The sequence below is a fragment of the Acipenser ruthenus genome, chromosome 10 (genome assembly GCF_902713425.1).
Source record: "Acipenser ruthenus chromosome 10, fAciRut3.2 maternal haplotype, whole genome shotgun sequence".
NCBI classification, from domain to species: domain Eukaryota; kingdom Metazoa; phylum Chordata; class Actinopteri; order Acipenseriformes; family Acipenseridae; genus Acipenser; species Acipenser ruthenus.
In genome coordinates, this window is record NC_081198.1 from 20,558,924 (window position 1) to 20,572,689 (window position 13,766).

Here is a 13,766-nt window from a genome sequence, read left to right on the forward strand (position 1 = left end):
ATGGCTTACCCTATCGAACGCCTTCTCCTGGTCAAGGTTGAACAGGCAGAGGGGATGGTTCCGTTCTCTAGAATAAGCCAGAATGTCCCTTGTTAACATTAAAATATCCGTGATGGACCTCCCTGGGACGCCACAAGCCTGGTCGGGGCCAATGACCAAAGGGAGGTGTACTTGTAGCCGGAGCATCAGAGCTTTGGCTAGTATCTTGTAATCCACGCAAAGGAGGCTGATTGGGCGCCAATTCCGTAGATCTTTAACTTCCCCTTTCTTATGAAGGAGAGTAATTACACTCTCCCGCATAGAAGGGCCCAACCGCTTCTCCCTGTAGACCGCTCTGTAGACCTCCGCTAAATGGACTTTTAGCGTGTCCCAAAAAAGATGGTAATACTCACCCGGGATGCCATCTGGACCTGGCGTCTTACCGGTGTTCATGGTCTTAACCGCCTGGGTGAGCTCCTCCAGCGTGAGTTCTGGGTCCTTCTCCTCCTCCTCCTCGTCCCGCACTGAGTCAGGCTCCAACTGGCTCAGGAACCACTCTATCAGGGTGTCATCTGTAGCTTTGATGTTATACAGGTCCCTATAGAAGTTCTCTACCACTTTTTTCACTCCCTCACTATCCTCTACTATCCTCCCCCTGCTGTCGAGCATGGAGGACATCAAGTGCCGCTTCTCCCTCGTTTTCTGGAAGAAGAAGCGAGTACACTTTTCGTCTTCCTCCATTTTTTGCACTTTTGCATTGTGCATGACCTTTCGTTGTTCCTCCCTACAAAGCACTGAAAGATTTAGCTTGGTCTGGGCTATCTCGTCGCTTACAGGGAACCCCCGAAGCTGAAGCAGGCTCAGACGCTGGAGGGCAGCATTCAGGTGTTTATATTTGGCCCTCCTTTCTTTTGCTTTCCTCTTGCCTGCTGCTATGAAATAACCCTTAGTTCTCATTTTGACCATCTCCCACCACTCTATAGGGGAGTTGAATAGGTCACGCAAAGTGGTCCACTCAACAAGCCTGCTCTTATAGGCTGCAGCTATGGAGGGGTCATCGAGTAAGGAAGTGTTTAATTTCCAAACCCCTGACCCCATCTGGGAGGTCTGAGGGACCTGCAATGTTACCTGCAGGAGCCTATGGTCAGAGAAGAAGACGGCCTGGGTGTCTACTGCCGTCTTCGTAAGGGAGCTGGTATGCAGGACGAGATCTATACAGGAGAAGGAGGTCCCAGATGAGCTCACCCAGGTAAAGGGAGGCACCAGGTCCTTATCTGCATCACACAGTGAGAAATCAAATATTACGGAGGACAAAACTCTACTAGAGCGGTCGTTGCGTGGCCTGCTCCGGTCTACGTCCCTCAGAGCACAATTGAAGTCACCTGACACGATGACGGGTACGTTCCCCAGCAGGAGTGGACGCAGCTGTGGAAAAAATTGAACTCTTTCGTTTTGGTTAGTGGGTGCGTAGACATTGACCAGTCTGAGGGGAGTGTTGTTGTATGTCACATCCACGCTCAGAATTCTACCAGGTTCTACCTCCCTGCTGCTGCGGGAGGTAATAAATGGGTTTTTAAACAGGATACCTACTCCGTCGGCTCTGGCTATGTTGGAGCCCGACCAGAAGGAGTCCCCCAGGGTCCAACTCTCCTTCAGGTCCCTATAATCAGGGCTCGACGAAATACCACACTCCTGCAGAAAGATGAGATCTGCTTTCAAGTTAGCTAGATAGTTTAGTACATCAAATCTTTTTTGTGTCTCCCTGATGCTCCTGACATTAACAGACACACATATCAGGGCCATCAGGGTAGCTAACAAGAAAAGGAGTCGCTGCGTCCACCCCATAGCGACTATGATTGGGAGGTCGGGACACTCTTCCTACTCTTAGCTCTACGCTTGCTTCGAGGGGGCTTGGGCTTATTTGCAACTCCCATCACCCCTGAGAAGGTACTCACTGCTGCCTCGTCCAAGAAGGCACCGTCTTTATATGCACAGTACGTGGAGTTGTTGGGGCTATTCAACTCCCCACAAGGTAAGTCTGGTGGAACTTGCTCAGGGCCCCTCGGAACGTGTGGGTCAGCTTTGTCCTGGGGGGGGTTATGACAGACAGCATTCTTTGGCTGTTACCGTCTGTTGAGTTGGAGCTGTTAGCAGACTTCTGGCTTACCGCGTCCAGGGGTATTCCCATGTCCTCCAGTGCTGTATCTAGGAGGACCTCTAGGGGGCCCCTGGTTTTGCCCATACAAGGGAGGGGGTGCTTTGAAGGGAGGCCCTTCGCTTGAAGAGGGTCATTGCTACCGAGGTACTGCTGGTCAGGGAAGGTGTTGACCCCGACCTCTCCCTCGGTGCATTAGTGAACACCTCTTCTGCGAGGTGTGCTAGGGTTTGTGCCAACGACTGGGAAGGCTGGCTGGGGATGCCCTGGCTGGCTGCTACCTGCCCACTAGGCGGCAGTGTAGCCGTCCCACTCGCCTCCGTCTCTGCCTGCGAGGGCAAGACTGGGGACTTTGTGTGGACATTAGCTGGTTTTGGATCTATGGGGGCCACCTGCAACTTGCTGTCTTTGATCCTGATCTTCTTTCTTTTCCCCCCCTCGTCTCTACCCTTTCTTTTCCCCACCCTCTGCTGGTTCTTCACTCCCTTCCCCTCCTTCTCACTCTCACTTTCACTGTCGCTTTCGCTTTCCTCCCCCACGGACTCAATCCTTATGGCGTCATAACGAGAGCCGAGGGGGAGTGCTGGCGCTGAGAGGGCCCTACTCAGGGGGGGGCCGCTGCTGGGTCCCCTGATAGGGGACGTATCAGATATTAAACTGATAAGAACAGATACTACACTTGATCTTAGCCAAAAGGCCGAGAAGCGATGGCGACTTGGCCCTTGCCCGGGGCCCCCCAGCCCGGACGGCACAGGGGGATTCAAAGGTGGGTGCAAAATTTCAACCACAAGCAGACCCCAAAAAAACGGGCTGCTGCTTCCAGAGGGGAAATGTGCAATTTAAGCAGGAGAAAACAAAACAAAGCAAAAACACACACATAACACCAAAAACAAAACATAAACTGGCGGAGTGCGTCTTACAAATAGTCATGCCAAGCTGCTATGCTGTGCAAGGTGCCTTGGGTAACTACAACTGTGCCTCGCTGGCTGGCTGGCTTGCTAAGAAGGTCCTGGCATAGGGACATGTTCCACCACACTTGTCTGGTTAGCTGCATGCTCCCAGGAAACAACCTGCTGCTGTCTACATCATCACCACATGTGAATAAAAGAAAGAAAGACAGCAAGAAAGAAAGAGAGAAAGAAAGAGAGAAAGAGAGAAAGAAAGAGAGAAAGAAAGAAAGAAAGAAAAAAAAGAAGTAAAACGGCGGGAAAACTTGCATCAACACTGGCACTCTCCCTCCAGCAGGGGTAGACAAAATGCTCACAGGAGAGATCCAGATCTGACTTTGACCAACGTTAGAGAAAGGTGTGCACCGTTCCCGGAGGTACTGCAATACCGGGCCGATGCGTGGAGTGGACGGAGCAAGCCCCTGTTCCATCTCCCGATTCCAAAAATCAATTTAATATATGGTCCCCTGATAGGGGACGTATCAGATATTAAACTGATAAGAACAGATACTACACTTGATCTTAGCCAAAAGGCCGAGAAGCGATGGCGACTTGGCCCTTGCCCGGGGCCCCCCAGTCCGGACGGCACAGGGGGATTCAAAGGTGGGTGCAAAATTCCAAGCACAAGCAGACCCCCAAAAAACGGGCTGCTGCTTCCAGAGGGGAAATGTGCAATTTAAGCAGGAGAAAACAAAACAAAGCAAAAACACACACATAACACCAAAAACAAAACATAAACTGGCGGAGTGCGTCTTACAAATAGTCATGCCAAGCTGCTATGCTGTGCAAGGTGCCTTGGTAACTAAAACTGTGCCTCGCTGGCTGGCTGGCTTGCTAAGAAGGTCCTGGCATAGGGACATGTTCCACCACACTTGTCTGGTTAGCTGCATGCTCCCAGGAAACAAACTGCTGCTGTCTACATCATCACCACATGTGAATAAAAGAAAGAAAGAAAGCAAGAAAGAAAGAGAAAGAAAGAGAGAAAGAAAGAAAGAGAGAAAGAAAGAAAGAAAGAAAAAAAAAAGAAGTAAAACGGCGGGAAAACTTGCATCAACACTGGCACTCTCCCTCCAGCAGGGGTAGACAAAATGCTCACAGGAGAGATCCAGATCTGACTTTGACCAACGTTAGAGAAAGGTGTGCACCGTTCCCGGAGGTACTGCAATACCGGGCCGATGCGTGGAGTGGACGGAGCAAGCCCCTGTTCCATCTCCCGATTCCAAAAATCAATTTAATATATGGTCCCCTGATAGGGGACGTATCAGATATTAAACTGATAAGAACAGATTTTTTTTTTTTTTTTTTTTTTTTTTTATTCCTTTAATACAACACAAACACAATACAGGAAAAAAACACACTGTACGTTACAATTCAAGAACTGCTCTCCATTTCTTTTTAACAAAATCTAACCCACACTTCCTTTCATCTTTTAACAGATAGTCCTTTAACAAAGACATTATTAATTTCTTACATGAACATACAGACAGGCGTTTCCTTTTCATTATCAATACATTGCGAGCAGTCCACAATACATCTTTCAAACAGCAAGCTATTATCCAAGCACACATTCTATTCATTTCATCATAAGGCTGCTGAAGAATACCATAAAGAAGGAAATCACTTGTTAAAACTTCTTTTGGTAAAAACTTTTCAAATAAACACTGTACACTAAACAGCACCTGTTTAGAAAAAAAACATTCAATAAATAAATGAAACACAGTTTCTTCACATTTACATTCCTGTCGGGGACACACATTTACAGGAGTGAGACCTCGTGCATGAAAAAAAGCTCTAACAGGCAAACATCTGTGCACTGACATCCATGCTATGTCTTTCTGTCTGTTAATCAAAACTTTAGCAGACACATTCTCCCAAATTTTTACTACTGTCTGCTCCATGAACACTCCTATCGGAACTACTTCATCATACCCATTAATCTTAGAAGTGACGATCCGGGGTTTCCAATCTTCCAATGATAAAGACTCCAGCTTGTTTTTGTAGACAAACTTTAAAACTGTATTTAAATAAAAAGGAACCGACCAACTGTGTGGTAATGATAATGACAAAGAAACCCAGCCAAACTTTCTCAAAGAAGCATACATATAAAACCTCAGAAAGAAGAAACATTTAGAAGACTTGTAACGTGGGAGCAAACAAATCTGCAAAACATTACATACAAAAGTGCTCATAAGGATGGATACACAGTCCGGAACATTTTTACCCCCATTCTTTGCAGGCTTAAACATAATAGCCCGACTGAGCCTATCCATTTTAGACCCCCAAATAAAATGAAACACTGCCTTATTAATGGCCCTAATACAGGCATATAGCAAGGGCCACACTTGTGCAACATACAATAAAACAGGTAAAATCTCATTCCTGAGCACTAGAGCTTTACCTTCTAAGGTCAATACCCTTTGCTGCCACAAACCAAACTTTTGATTGACCTTTGACAACCTCTCCTCCCATGATTTTAAAATAGCCCCTTCACCCCCAAACCAGATCCCCAAAATTTTTATAAAGTCTGTTTTCACAGAAAAGGGTATTGAAATACCACTAGACCACAACCCAAAAAACATAGCTTCACTTTTCTCAAAATTAATCCTTGCCCCAGAAGCTTGACCAAACCAATCACACACCTGGATTAACTTATCTATTGAAGGCTGATCTCTACAAAATACAGACACATCATCCATATAAAGGACGCATTTAAGCTGAGTCCCCCCGCTTCCTGGAATCACAATGCCTTGAATACATTTATCAGCCCTTATAAACCCTGCAAACATCTCAATACAGCACACAAACAATAAGGGGGACAAAGGACACCCCTGTCGAACTCCCGATTTAACTAAAAAAGGGTCTGTTTTCCACCCGTTTACCAACACAGAGCTAAAAAGATCATTATATAATAACTTCACCCACTTACAGAACTGCTCACCAAAGCCTAAACGTTCTAAGACTTTAAACATAAATGCATGCGATACACGATCATAAGCTTTCTCCTGGTCCAAAGAGACCAAAACAGATTCTACCTTACGGTCCTGTAAATAACTAATAGCATCCCTGACCAGACAAAGAGTATCTGAAATTTTACGACCAGGGATACCACACGTCTGGTCTGGATCCATCACTTCAGCAATTACCGTTTTTAATCTATTAGCCATTACCTTTGCTAAAAGCTTATAATCGACGCATAACAAAGTGATTGGACGCCAATTTTTTATGTCTAATCTATCCCCTTTCTTTTTATAAATCAACGTAATCACACCTTCTCGAAGTGAAGCCGGCATTTTCCCATTATCCAAAATTCCATTATAAACTTCTAAAAGATCGGGCCCAATTACCTCCCACAGAGCCAAGTACAGCTCCACTGGCAGCCCATCACCACCAGGGGTCTTATTCTTTTTACAGGACTTAATCGCCTCCCCCAACTCTGACAGAGAAAGTGGCCTGCCCAAAAAAGTTTTAGAATCCTCCTCCAAGGTGTTGGGAATCTTGGAAAAAAACAACTCACATAACTCTGGATTAGATGTTTTCTCAGAATACAAAGATGAATAAAAATCCCCAATAACATTTAGAATATCGGTCTTAGATTTCATCACATTCTGTTGGGAGTCATACACCTCAGAAACACTAGACACATTTGCATGGACCTTTTTAAAGAAAAATCTGCTACAAATTTCATCTTTTTCTAGTATTTCGACCTTAGATCTAAACATTATCTTTTTGGCCTCTTCTTGAAAAAACTTCTTTAACTCAGCCTTGGCACCCTCTATTTCTTCCCTCACCTCCCAACCAGACTCCAACAAAACAAACAAAGATTGTAACCGGGCTTGAATTTTAACAAAGCCTCTCTTTTTTAATTTATTTAACTGTTTACTTTTTTTAATAAAAAAACTCTTAATTTTCATCTTCACGTGTTCCCACCAATCCCCCAGACATTCAAAACAGCATTTAAGTGACCTCCAATTTACAAGATACTCCTTTAGTTCTTTAACATTGCTCTCAGTCAAGAGTTCCACGTTTAACTTCCAGACCCCAAGCCCGAAAGAACAGGAGGAGGAAATATCAGCTGTAAAAAATAAAGCTTTGTGATCTGAAAAGAAAACTGGTAAAGTAGAACAGCTCTGAACCTTAAACACAGGAGAAACAAAAAAGAAATCAATACGTGATGCTGAAGACCCGTCTGCTCGGGCCCAAGTAAACATCCCAGCCTGTTTGCCCACATCCACCAATCTAGCAGACTTCACCATGTCACTTAAAAAAAGGGATGATTTATCCAGTTTAACACTAGATGAACCAGATCTACCATCTGAATCAATTACACAATTAAAATCCCCCACCAGAATAACAGGCTTAGAAACCACCAAATAGGGAGGAACCAACTGAAATAAATCATATCTTTCATTTTTACAGGGGGATGCATATACATTAATTAGCCTGGAAGGGAAATCCTTGTACAGAATATCAACTAATAATAGACGGCCAGGTACCACTTCTTTCCTTTCCAGAATGTTGAAATCTTTCCCCTTAAAAAGAACTGCCACCCCCGAGGATTTACAATCATTCCCCCCAGACCAGATGGAAGGCCCATAAGACCACCACTTAGACAGATTCCGAGCCCCATGAGGAATGGAACACTCCTGTAAAAAAAAGACATCACAATTCTGAGAAGCCAAAAAAGAAAGAACAGAGACCAACCTAACAGTGCTTTTTACACTGCGAACATTAATGGACATATACTGTAGGCTGATCATTAAAAAGGGAAAAAAAACAAACAACACCACAAAAACACAAAATATTAAGAGTCTGGCCTACCCGGGCCATCTTTAGGCATACCGGTGATGCTACAGAAAACCTCTACATTCCCGAAACACATGTCTTCCGAGTCCACGGAGGCAGGGGAGAAGGCATCAATGTCAAGACCTGGACTGGCACCTCCACCCGAGCCAACTGAAGAGTCAGAAGTCCCGAAGGACTCAAAAACCTGAGAACTTCCTGGCACCCCCCCAGAGCCTGAGGACTCCGTAAAGTCTGAGATATCCACATTACCAACAACATCAGCAGAAACTGACACTCTGGAATCAGATCTGCTGATTTTTGTAGGCTGTTCATCCTCCGAGACTATCTCCTTCCTCCTACTCTTCACTCTGGGATCACGAAGCACTGAAGAATACATCACCGTTGACTCCTGGGTCTCCATGATCTCACCCCACGAACTACAGTCACCAGCAACCCCCGGGGGTGCTCCAGCAACAGCAGCTGCAAGGACACGGGAAGCCTGGCTGAGATCAACATCCTTACCAGACACAACAGGACCAGTCTCAGCCACTACGCCAGCAGAATCTGCAACAGAAACAGAAACCACAGGGACCACGGCAGCAGCAGAAGCAACAGGAACCGCAACGGGGCCAGCCACTGGAGCAGCAGGAGGAGCAGCAGCAGGACCCGTAGACAGACTAGCAACCGGAGCAGTGCCCACAGCATCGGACACCTCTCTAGATATGGAAGTCCGAACAGCTAAACCAGAACAGGCAGCCTTTGGAACCTCCGAAGCCGAACGCGCAGCCTCCGCATAACTGCGAACCCTGGATGGACAGTTCTTAAAAACATGCTCCCGAGAACCACACAGATTACACTCCACAGGAGCCACACATCCGGATGCTGTGTGTCCCTCTGTCTGGCATTTCCTGCAGAAATCAGCCACACAGGCCTCTGCGGTGTGCCCCTCCCTTCCGCACTTCCGACATCTTATCGGCTGACCCGGATAGTATAAATACCCCCTGTTCCCGCCAATTGAGAAAGAGGCTGGTGGATGTATCACCCCTCCTTCCACTGTACTGCAGGGCCGTAGCCTTACACGGAACTGTCTCTTAGCGTTCCAAATCCCCAGTGTGTCTCTAATTTTGGAACCGGGGCTTAAAACATCACAAAACCTTTTCAAAAAGGTGGCAATGTCTGCATCTTGTACATAGGGGTTGTACATGTGAACAGTTAAGGGTCTAATTTCCCTTACAAACAGTGGCTCAATCACAAAATCCAACAAAGGAGCAGAGTTTTTACCTTCAAGACATCGCTTCCATACTAGTGAGCAGGTACTTGCAGTTGCAAATGTCACGTCGAAAATCCCACGAGAGGTGACATCCTGGAGGCAGTAGATATCAGCAGTAGAACATCCAAGATTTTCCAGCACGATCTTTTTTGCGAAATCCGTCCTTCCCAGCACCGGCAGCACACCATCTTTCTTCTTCAAGTTAAACCTCACCGTGTTAAGCAATCGCACCCCTTGGGCCGATGAATCTTCCGCCGTCGCCATCGCCTTCTCCTTCTTCACACAATCCTCTGCTGCGGTCACGCCACATACATTGGATTTGAGCCAAGAGGCCGAGAAGCGATGGCGACTTGGCCCTTGCCCGGGGCCCCCCAGCCCGGACGGCACAGGGGGATTCAAAGGTGGGTGCAAAATTCCAAGCACAAGCAGACCCCCAAAAAACGGGCTGCTGCTTCCAGAGGGGAAATGTGCAATTTAAGCAGGAGAAAACAAAGCAAAAACACACACATAACACCAAAAACAAAACATAAACTGGAGGAGTGCGTCTTTCAAATAGTCATGCCAAGCTGCTATGCTGTGCAAGGTGCCTTGGGTAACTACAACTGTGCCTCGCTGGCTGGCTGGCTGGCTGGCTGGCTAAGAAGGACCTGGCATAGGGACATGTTCCACCACACTTGTCTGGTTAGCTGCATGCTCCCAGGAAACAAACTGCTGCTGTCTACATCATCACCACATGTGAATAAAAGAAAGAAAGAAAGCAAGAAAGAAAGAGAGAAAGAAAGAGAGAAAGAGAGAAAGAAAGAGAGAAAGAAAGAAAGAAAAAAAGAAGTAAAATGGCGGGAAAACTTGCATCAACACTGGAACTCTCCCTCCAGCAGGGGTAGACAAAATGCTCACAGGAGAGATCCAGATCTGACTTTGACCAACGTTAGAGAAAGGTGTGCACCGTTCCCGGAGGTACTGCAATACCGGGCCGATGCGTGGAGTGGACGGAGCAAGCCCCTGTTCCATCTCCCGATTCCAAAAATCAATTTAATATATGGTCCCCTGATAGGGGACGTATCAGATATTAAACTGATAAGAACAGATACTACACTTGATCTTAGCCAAAAGGCCGAGAAGCGATGGCGACTTGGCCCTTGCCCGGGGCCCCCCAGCCTGGACGGCACAGGGGGATTCAAAGGTGGGTGCAAAATTTCAAGCACAAGCAGACCCCCAAAAAACGGGCTGCTGCTTCCAGAGGGGAAATGTGCAATTTAAGCAGGAGAAAACAAAGCAAAAACACACACATAACACCAAAAACAAAACATAAACTGGAGGAGTGCGTCTTACAAATAGTCATGCCAAGCTGCTATGCTGTGCAAGGTGCCTTGGGTAACTACAACTGTGCCTCGCTGGCTGGCTGGCTGGCTGGCTAAGAAGGACCTGGCATAGGGACATGTTCCACCACTCTTGTCTGGTTAGCTGCATGCTCCCAGGAAACAAACTGCTGCTGTCTACATCATCACCACATGTGAATAAAAGAAAGAAAGAAAGCAAGAAAGAAAGAGAGAAAGAAAGAGAGAAAGAGAGAAAGAGAGAAAGAAAGAGAGAAAGAAAAAAAGAAGTAAAACGGCGGGAAAACTTGCATCAACACTGGCACTCTCCCTCCAGCAGGGGTAGACAAAATGCTCACAGGAGAGATCCAGATCTGACTTTGACCAACGTTAGAGAAAGGTGTGCACCGTTCCCGGAGGTACTGCAATACCGGGCCGATGCGTGGAGTGGACGGAGCAAGCCCCTGTTCCATCTGTCAATTCCAAAAATCAATTTAATATATGGACGTATCAGATATTAAACTGATAAGAACAGATACTACACTTGATCTTAGCCAAAAGGCCGAGAAGCGATGGCGACTTGGCCCTTGCCCGGGGCCCCCCAGCCCAGACGGCACAGGGGGATTCAAAGGTGGGTGCAAAATTTCAAGCACAAGCAGACCCCAAAAAAACGGGCTGCTGCTTCCAGAGGGGAAATGTGCATTTTAAGCAGGAGAAAACAAAGCAAAAACACACAGGGGTAGACAAAATGTTCAAAATGCTCACAGGAGAGATCCAGATCTGACTTTGACCAATGTTAGAGAAAGGTGTGCACCGTTCCCGGAGGTACTGCAATACCGGGCCGATGCGTGGAGTGGACGGAGCAAGCCCCTGTTCCATCTGTCAATTCCAAAAATCAATTTAATATATGGACGTATCAGATATTAAAATACTCTTTTATTGAGATTTTACATTTTTTTTTTACATTTACACCCATTCGTTTTTTCATTCATTTTACATTTCTTTTAAAGATGACATTCATGCATACAGACATACATTTTGTTTTAAAAGCATTTAAAATACATTTAAAAACACCAAGACAATTGTGCTTTGTACATGGTTAAAACAGACACAGATTAAAATCAACATGAAAAAACCTGTGCTGTTTTAAAAGTGACTGGAAAAAAAGAACCATCTATAAAAAACCAGTGCTTGTGAGGGCCGGGGAGTGCTCTCTAAAAAGGTTCAAAAGTGAACATAAAACTATATTACTAAAACAGGGACAGGGGAAAAGGGACAGTGTGTGAAACAGTGAGTTAAAATTCTAAAATTTTAAAACACTTAAAATGTAACTTTTAATAGTTAACATTAAAAATCTTTTAGATACATAAAACAAAACAAAACAAAATCAAATAAAACATTCAAAATAAATCAAATCAAAATCCATAAAACTGAAACAAAAAGACTACATAAAACCAGGGCACCGTTCAAAAACGGTCATGCCAGCTAAAAAGGGCGGAATGCTGGCATGACAAAATAAATAAAAGGCTTAGCGGTGCCCCGTAGTCCCGCTCCTAGGAGCTAGCGGTTCCAGTTTTTTCCTTCATTCCATCTTCACGTCCTGAAGTCCGGCGATCCTCCACTCCGCGCAGGCCTTGTCCTTCCCGAGGGTCCGGTTGTCCAGAATTACAAAGTCCTTGATAAGAGTTTGTGCCCTTCTGGTCGTGGTGATAGTGTCTAGCTCCTGCTTGTGATAGACACAGACGTTACGGCCTTCCCACAGGATCTGCTTGACAACATTGATGACACGCCAAACGCACTTAGCTGTGCTGGTAGTGATTCCTCCCGCAGGCCCATAGAGCACAGTCTCAGCGGTCATCTTGGCCGTGTCAGCAAACCTGTTTAGGAAGACAGAGACAGAGAGCCAGACACTGCCAACCACATCGTATCAGATATTAAACTGATAAGAACAGATACTACACTTGATCTTAGCCAAAAGGCCGAGAAGCGATGGCGACTTGGCCCTTGCCCGGGGCCCCCCAGCCCAGACGGCACAGGGGGATTCAAAGGTGGGTGCAAAATTTCAAGCACAAGCAGACCCCAAAAAAACGGGCTGCTGCTTCCAGAGGGGAAATGTGCAATTTAAGCAGGAGAAAACAAAGCAAAAACACACACATAACACCAAAAACAAAACATAAACTGGCGGAGTGCGTCTTACAAATAGTCATGCCAAGCTGCTATGCTGTGCAAGGTGCCTTGGGTAACTACAACTGTGCCTCGCTGGCTGGCTGGCTGGCTGGCTAAGAAGGACCTGGCATAGGGACATGTTCCACCACACTTGTCTGGTTAGCTGCATGCTCCCAGGAAACAAACTGCTGCTGTCTACATCATCACCACATGTGAATAAAAGAAAGAAAGACAGCAAGAAAGAAAGAGAGAAAGAAAGAGAGAAAGAGAGAAAGAAAGAGAGAAAGAAAGAAAGAGAGAAAGAAAAAAAAAGAAGTAAAACGGCGGGAAAACTTGCATCAACACTGGCACTCTCCCTCCAGCAGGGGTAGACAAAATGCTCACAGGAGAGATCCAGATCTGACTTTGACCAACGTTAGAGAAAGGTGTGCACCTTTCCCGGAGGTACTGCAATACCGGGCCGGTGCGTGGAGTGGACGGAGCAAGCCCCTGTTCCATCTCCCGATTCCAAAAATCAATTTAATATATGGTCCCCTGATAGGGGACGTATCAGATATTAAACTGATAAGAACAGATTTTTTTTTTTTTTTATATATATAAATATTTATTAAGTCACTGCAATATGAATATATCACATTTATGGTTATAAAAACCATTTACAAAAACATCACAAAACCCAACCATTCCATATGGTTAAATACAACATCACTTCCTTTCAAACATCTTTTCATTTTACATTCATTATAGTCCAAACAAACCAAACCATCTAGCATACGGTCAGACCACTCCGGTAGAAATGATCTTCACACAAAAAGTAACTTTCCATGCAGTACCTTCCACTATACAGATCAAATCACACAAAAGGTATTAAAACCAGTACACTTGACCAAAAAAAAAAAGTTACAACAGTAGCGATTCCGTATTGATCAGAGCATAAACTTTTGCCCATTCTAAATAAAAGCCTCATCCAAAACCCTTAAAAATGCTCAGGACCACTAACCAATGCCAATAGCCCATTGCCCACCGATCCACTTTTCCAACTTCCACATGCGTTCTGCTTCTTGCTTCCCAGACTTCCGATAATCTTTGATCACATAATCCTTTAGAATGCTCAGTGCCAGCCTCACACAGTCCGAACTTGAGAGCTGGGC

General features: G+C 45.6%; 3 non-coding genes and 5 pseudogenes across 3 annotated transcripts; all 8 read right to left on the minus strand.

The window, feature by feature from the left end:
• Positions 1-2,740: 2,740 nt before the first annotated feature.
• On the minus strand, positions 2,741-2,843 carry LOC131738542 (U2 spliceosomal RNA; annotated as a pseudogene).
• Positions 2,844-3,436: 593 nt separating this feature from the next.
• LOC131738214 (U2 spliceosomal RNA) lies at positions 3,437-3,627 on the minus strand. The gene has a single exon (XR_009329778.1). It is a non-coding gene; the product is annotated as a U2 spliceosomal RNA (small nuclear RNA).
• Positions 3,628-4,215: 588 nt separating this feature from the next.
• On the minus strand, positions 4,216-4,422 carry LOC131738490 (U2 spliceosomal RNA; annotated as a pseudogene).
• Positions 4,423-10,068: 5,646 nt separating this feature from the next.
• LOC131738225 (U2 spliceosomal RNA) lies at positions 10,069-10,259 on the minus strand. Its single transcript, XR_009329789.1, has one exon. It is a non-coding gene; the product is annotated as a U2 spliceosomal RNA (small nuclear RNA).
• A 587-nt stretch (positions 10,260-10,846) lies between these two features.
• LOC131738351 (U2 spliceosomal RNA) lies at positions 10,847-11,023 on the minus strand (annotated as a pseudogene).
• Positions 11,024-11,252: 229 nt separating this feature from the next.
• Positions 11,253-11,373, minus strand: LOC131738871 (U2 spliceosomal RNA; annotated as a pseudogene).
• Positions 11,374-12,346: 973 nt separating this feature from the next.
• LOC131738585 (U2 spliceosomal RNA) lies at positions 12,347-12,440 on the minus strand (annotated as a pseudogene).
• A 597-nt stretch (positions 12,441-13,037) lies between these two features.
• LOC131738468 (U2 spliceosomal RNA) lies at positions 13,038-13,223 on the minus strand. The gene has a single exon (XR_009329982.1). It is a non-coding gene; the product is annotated as a U2 spliceosomal RNA (small nuclear RNA).
• Between the last annotated feature and the right edge of the window lie 543 nt (positions 13,224-13,766).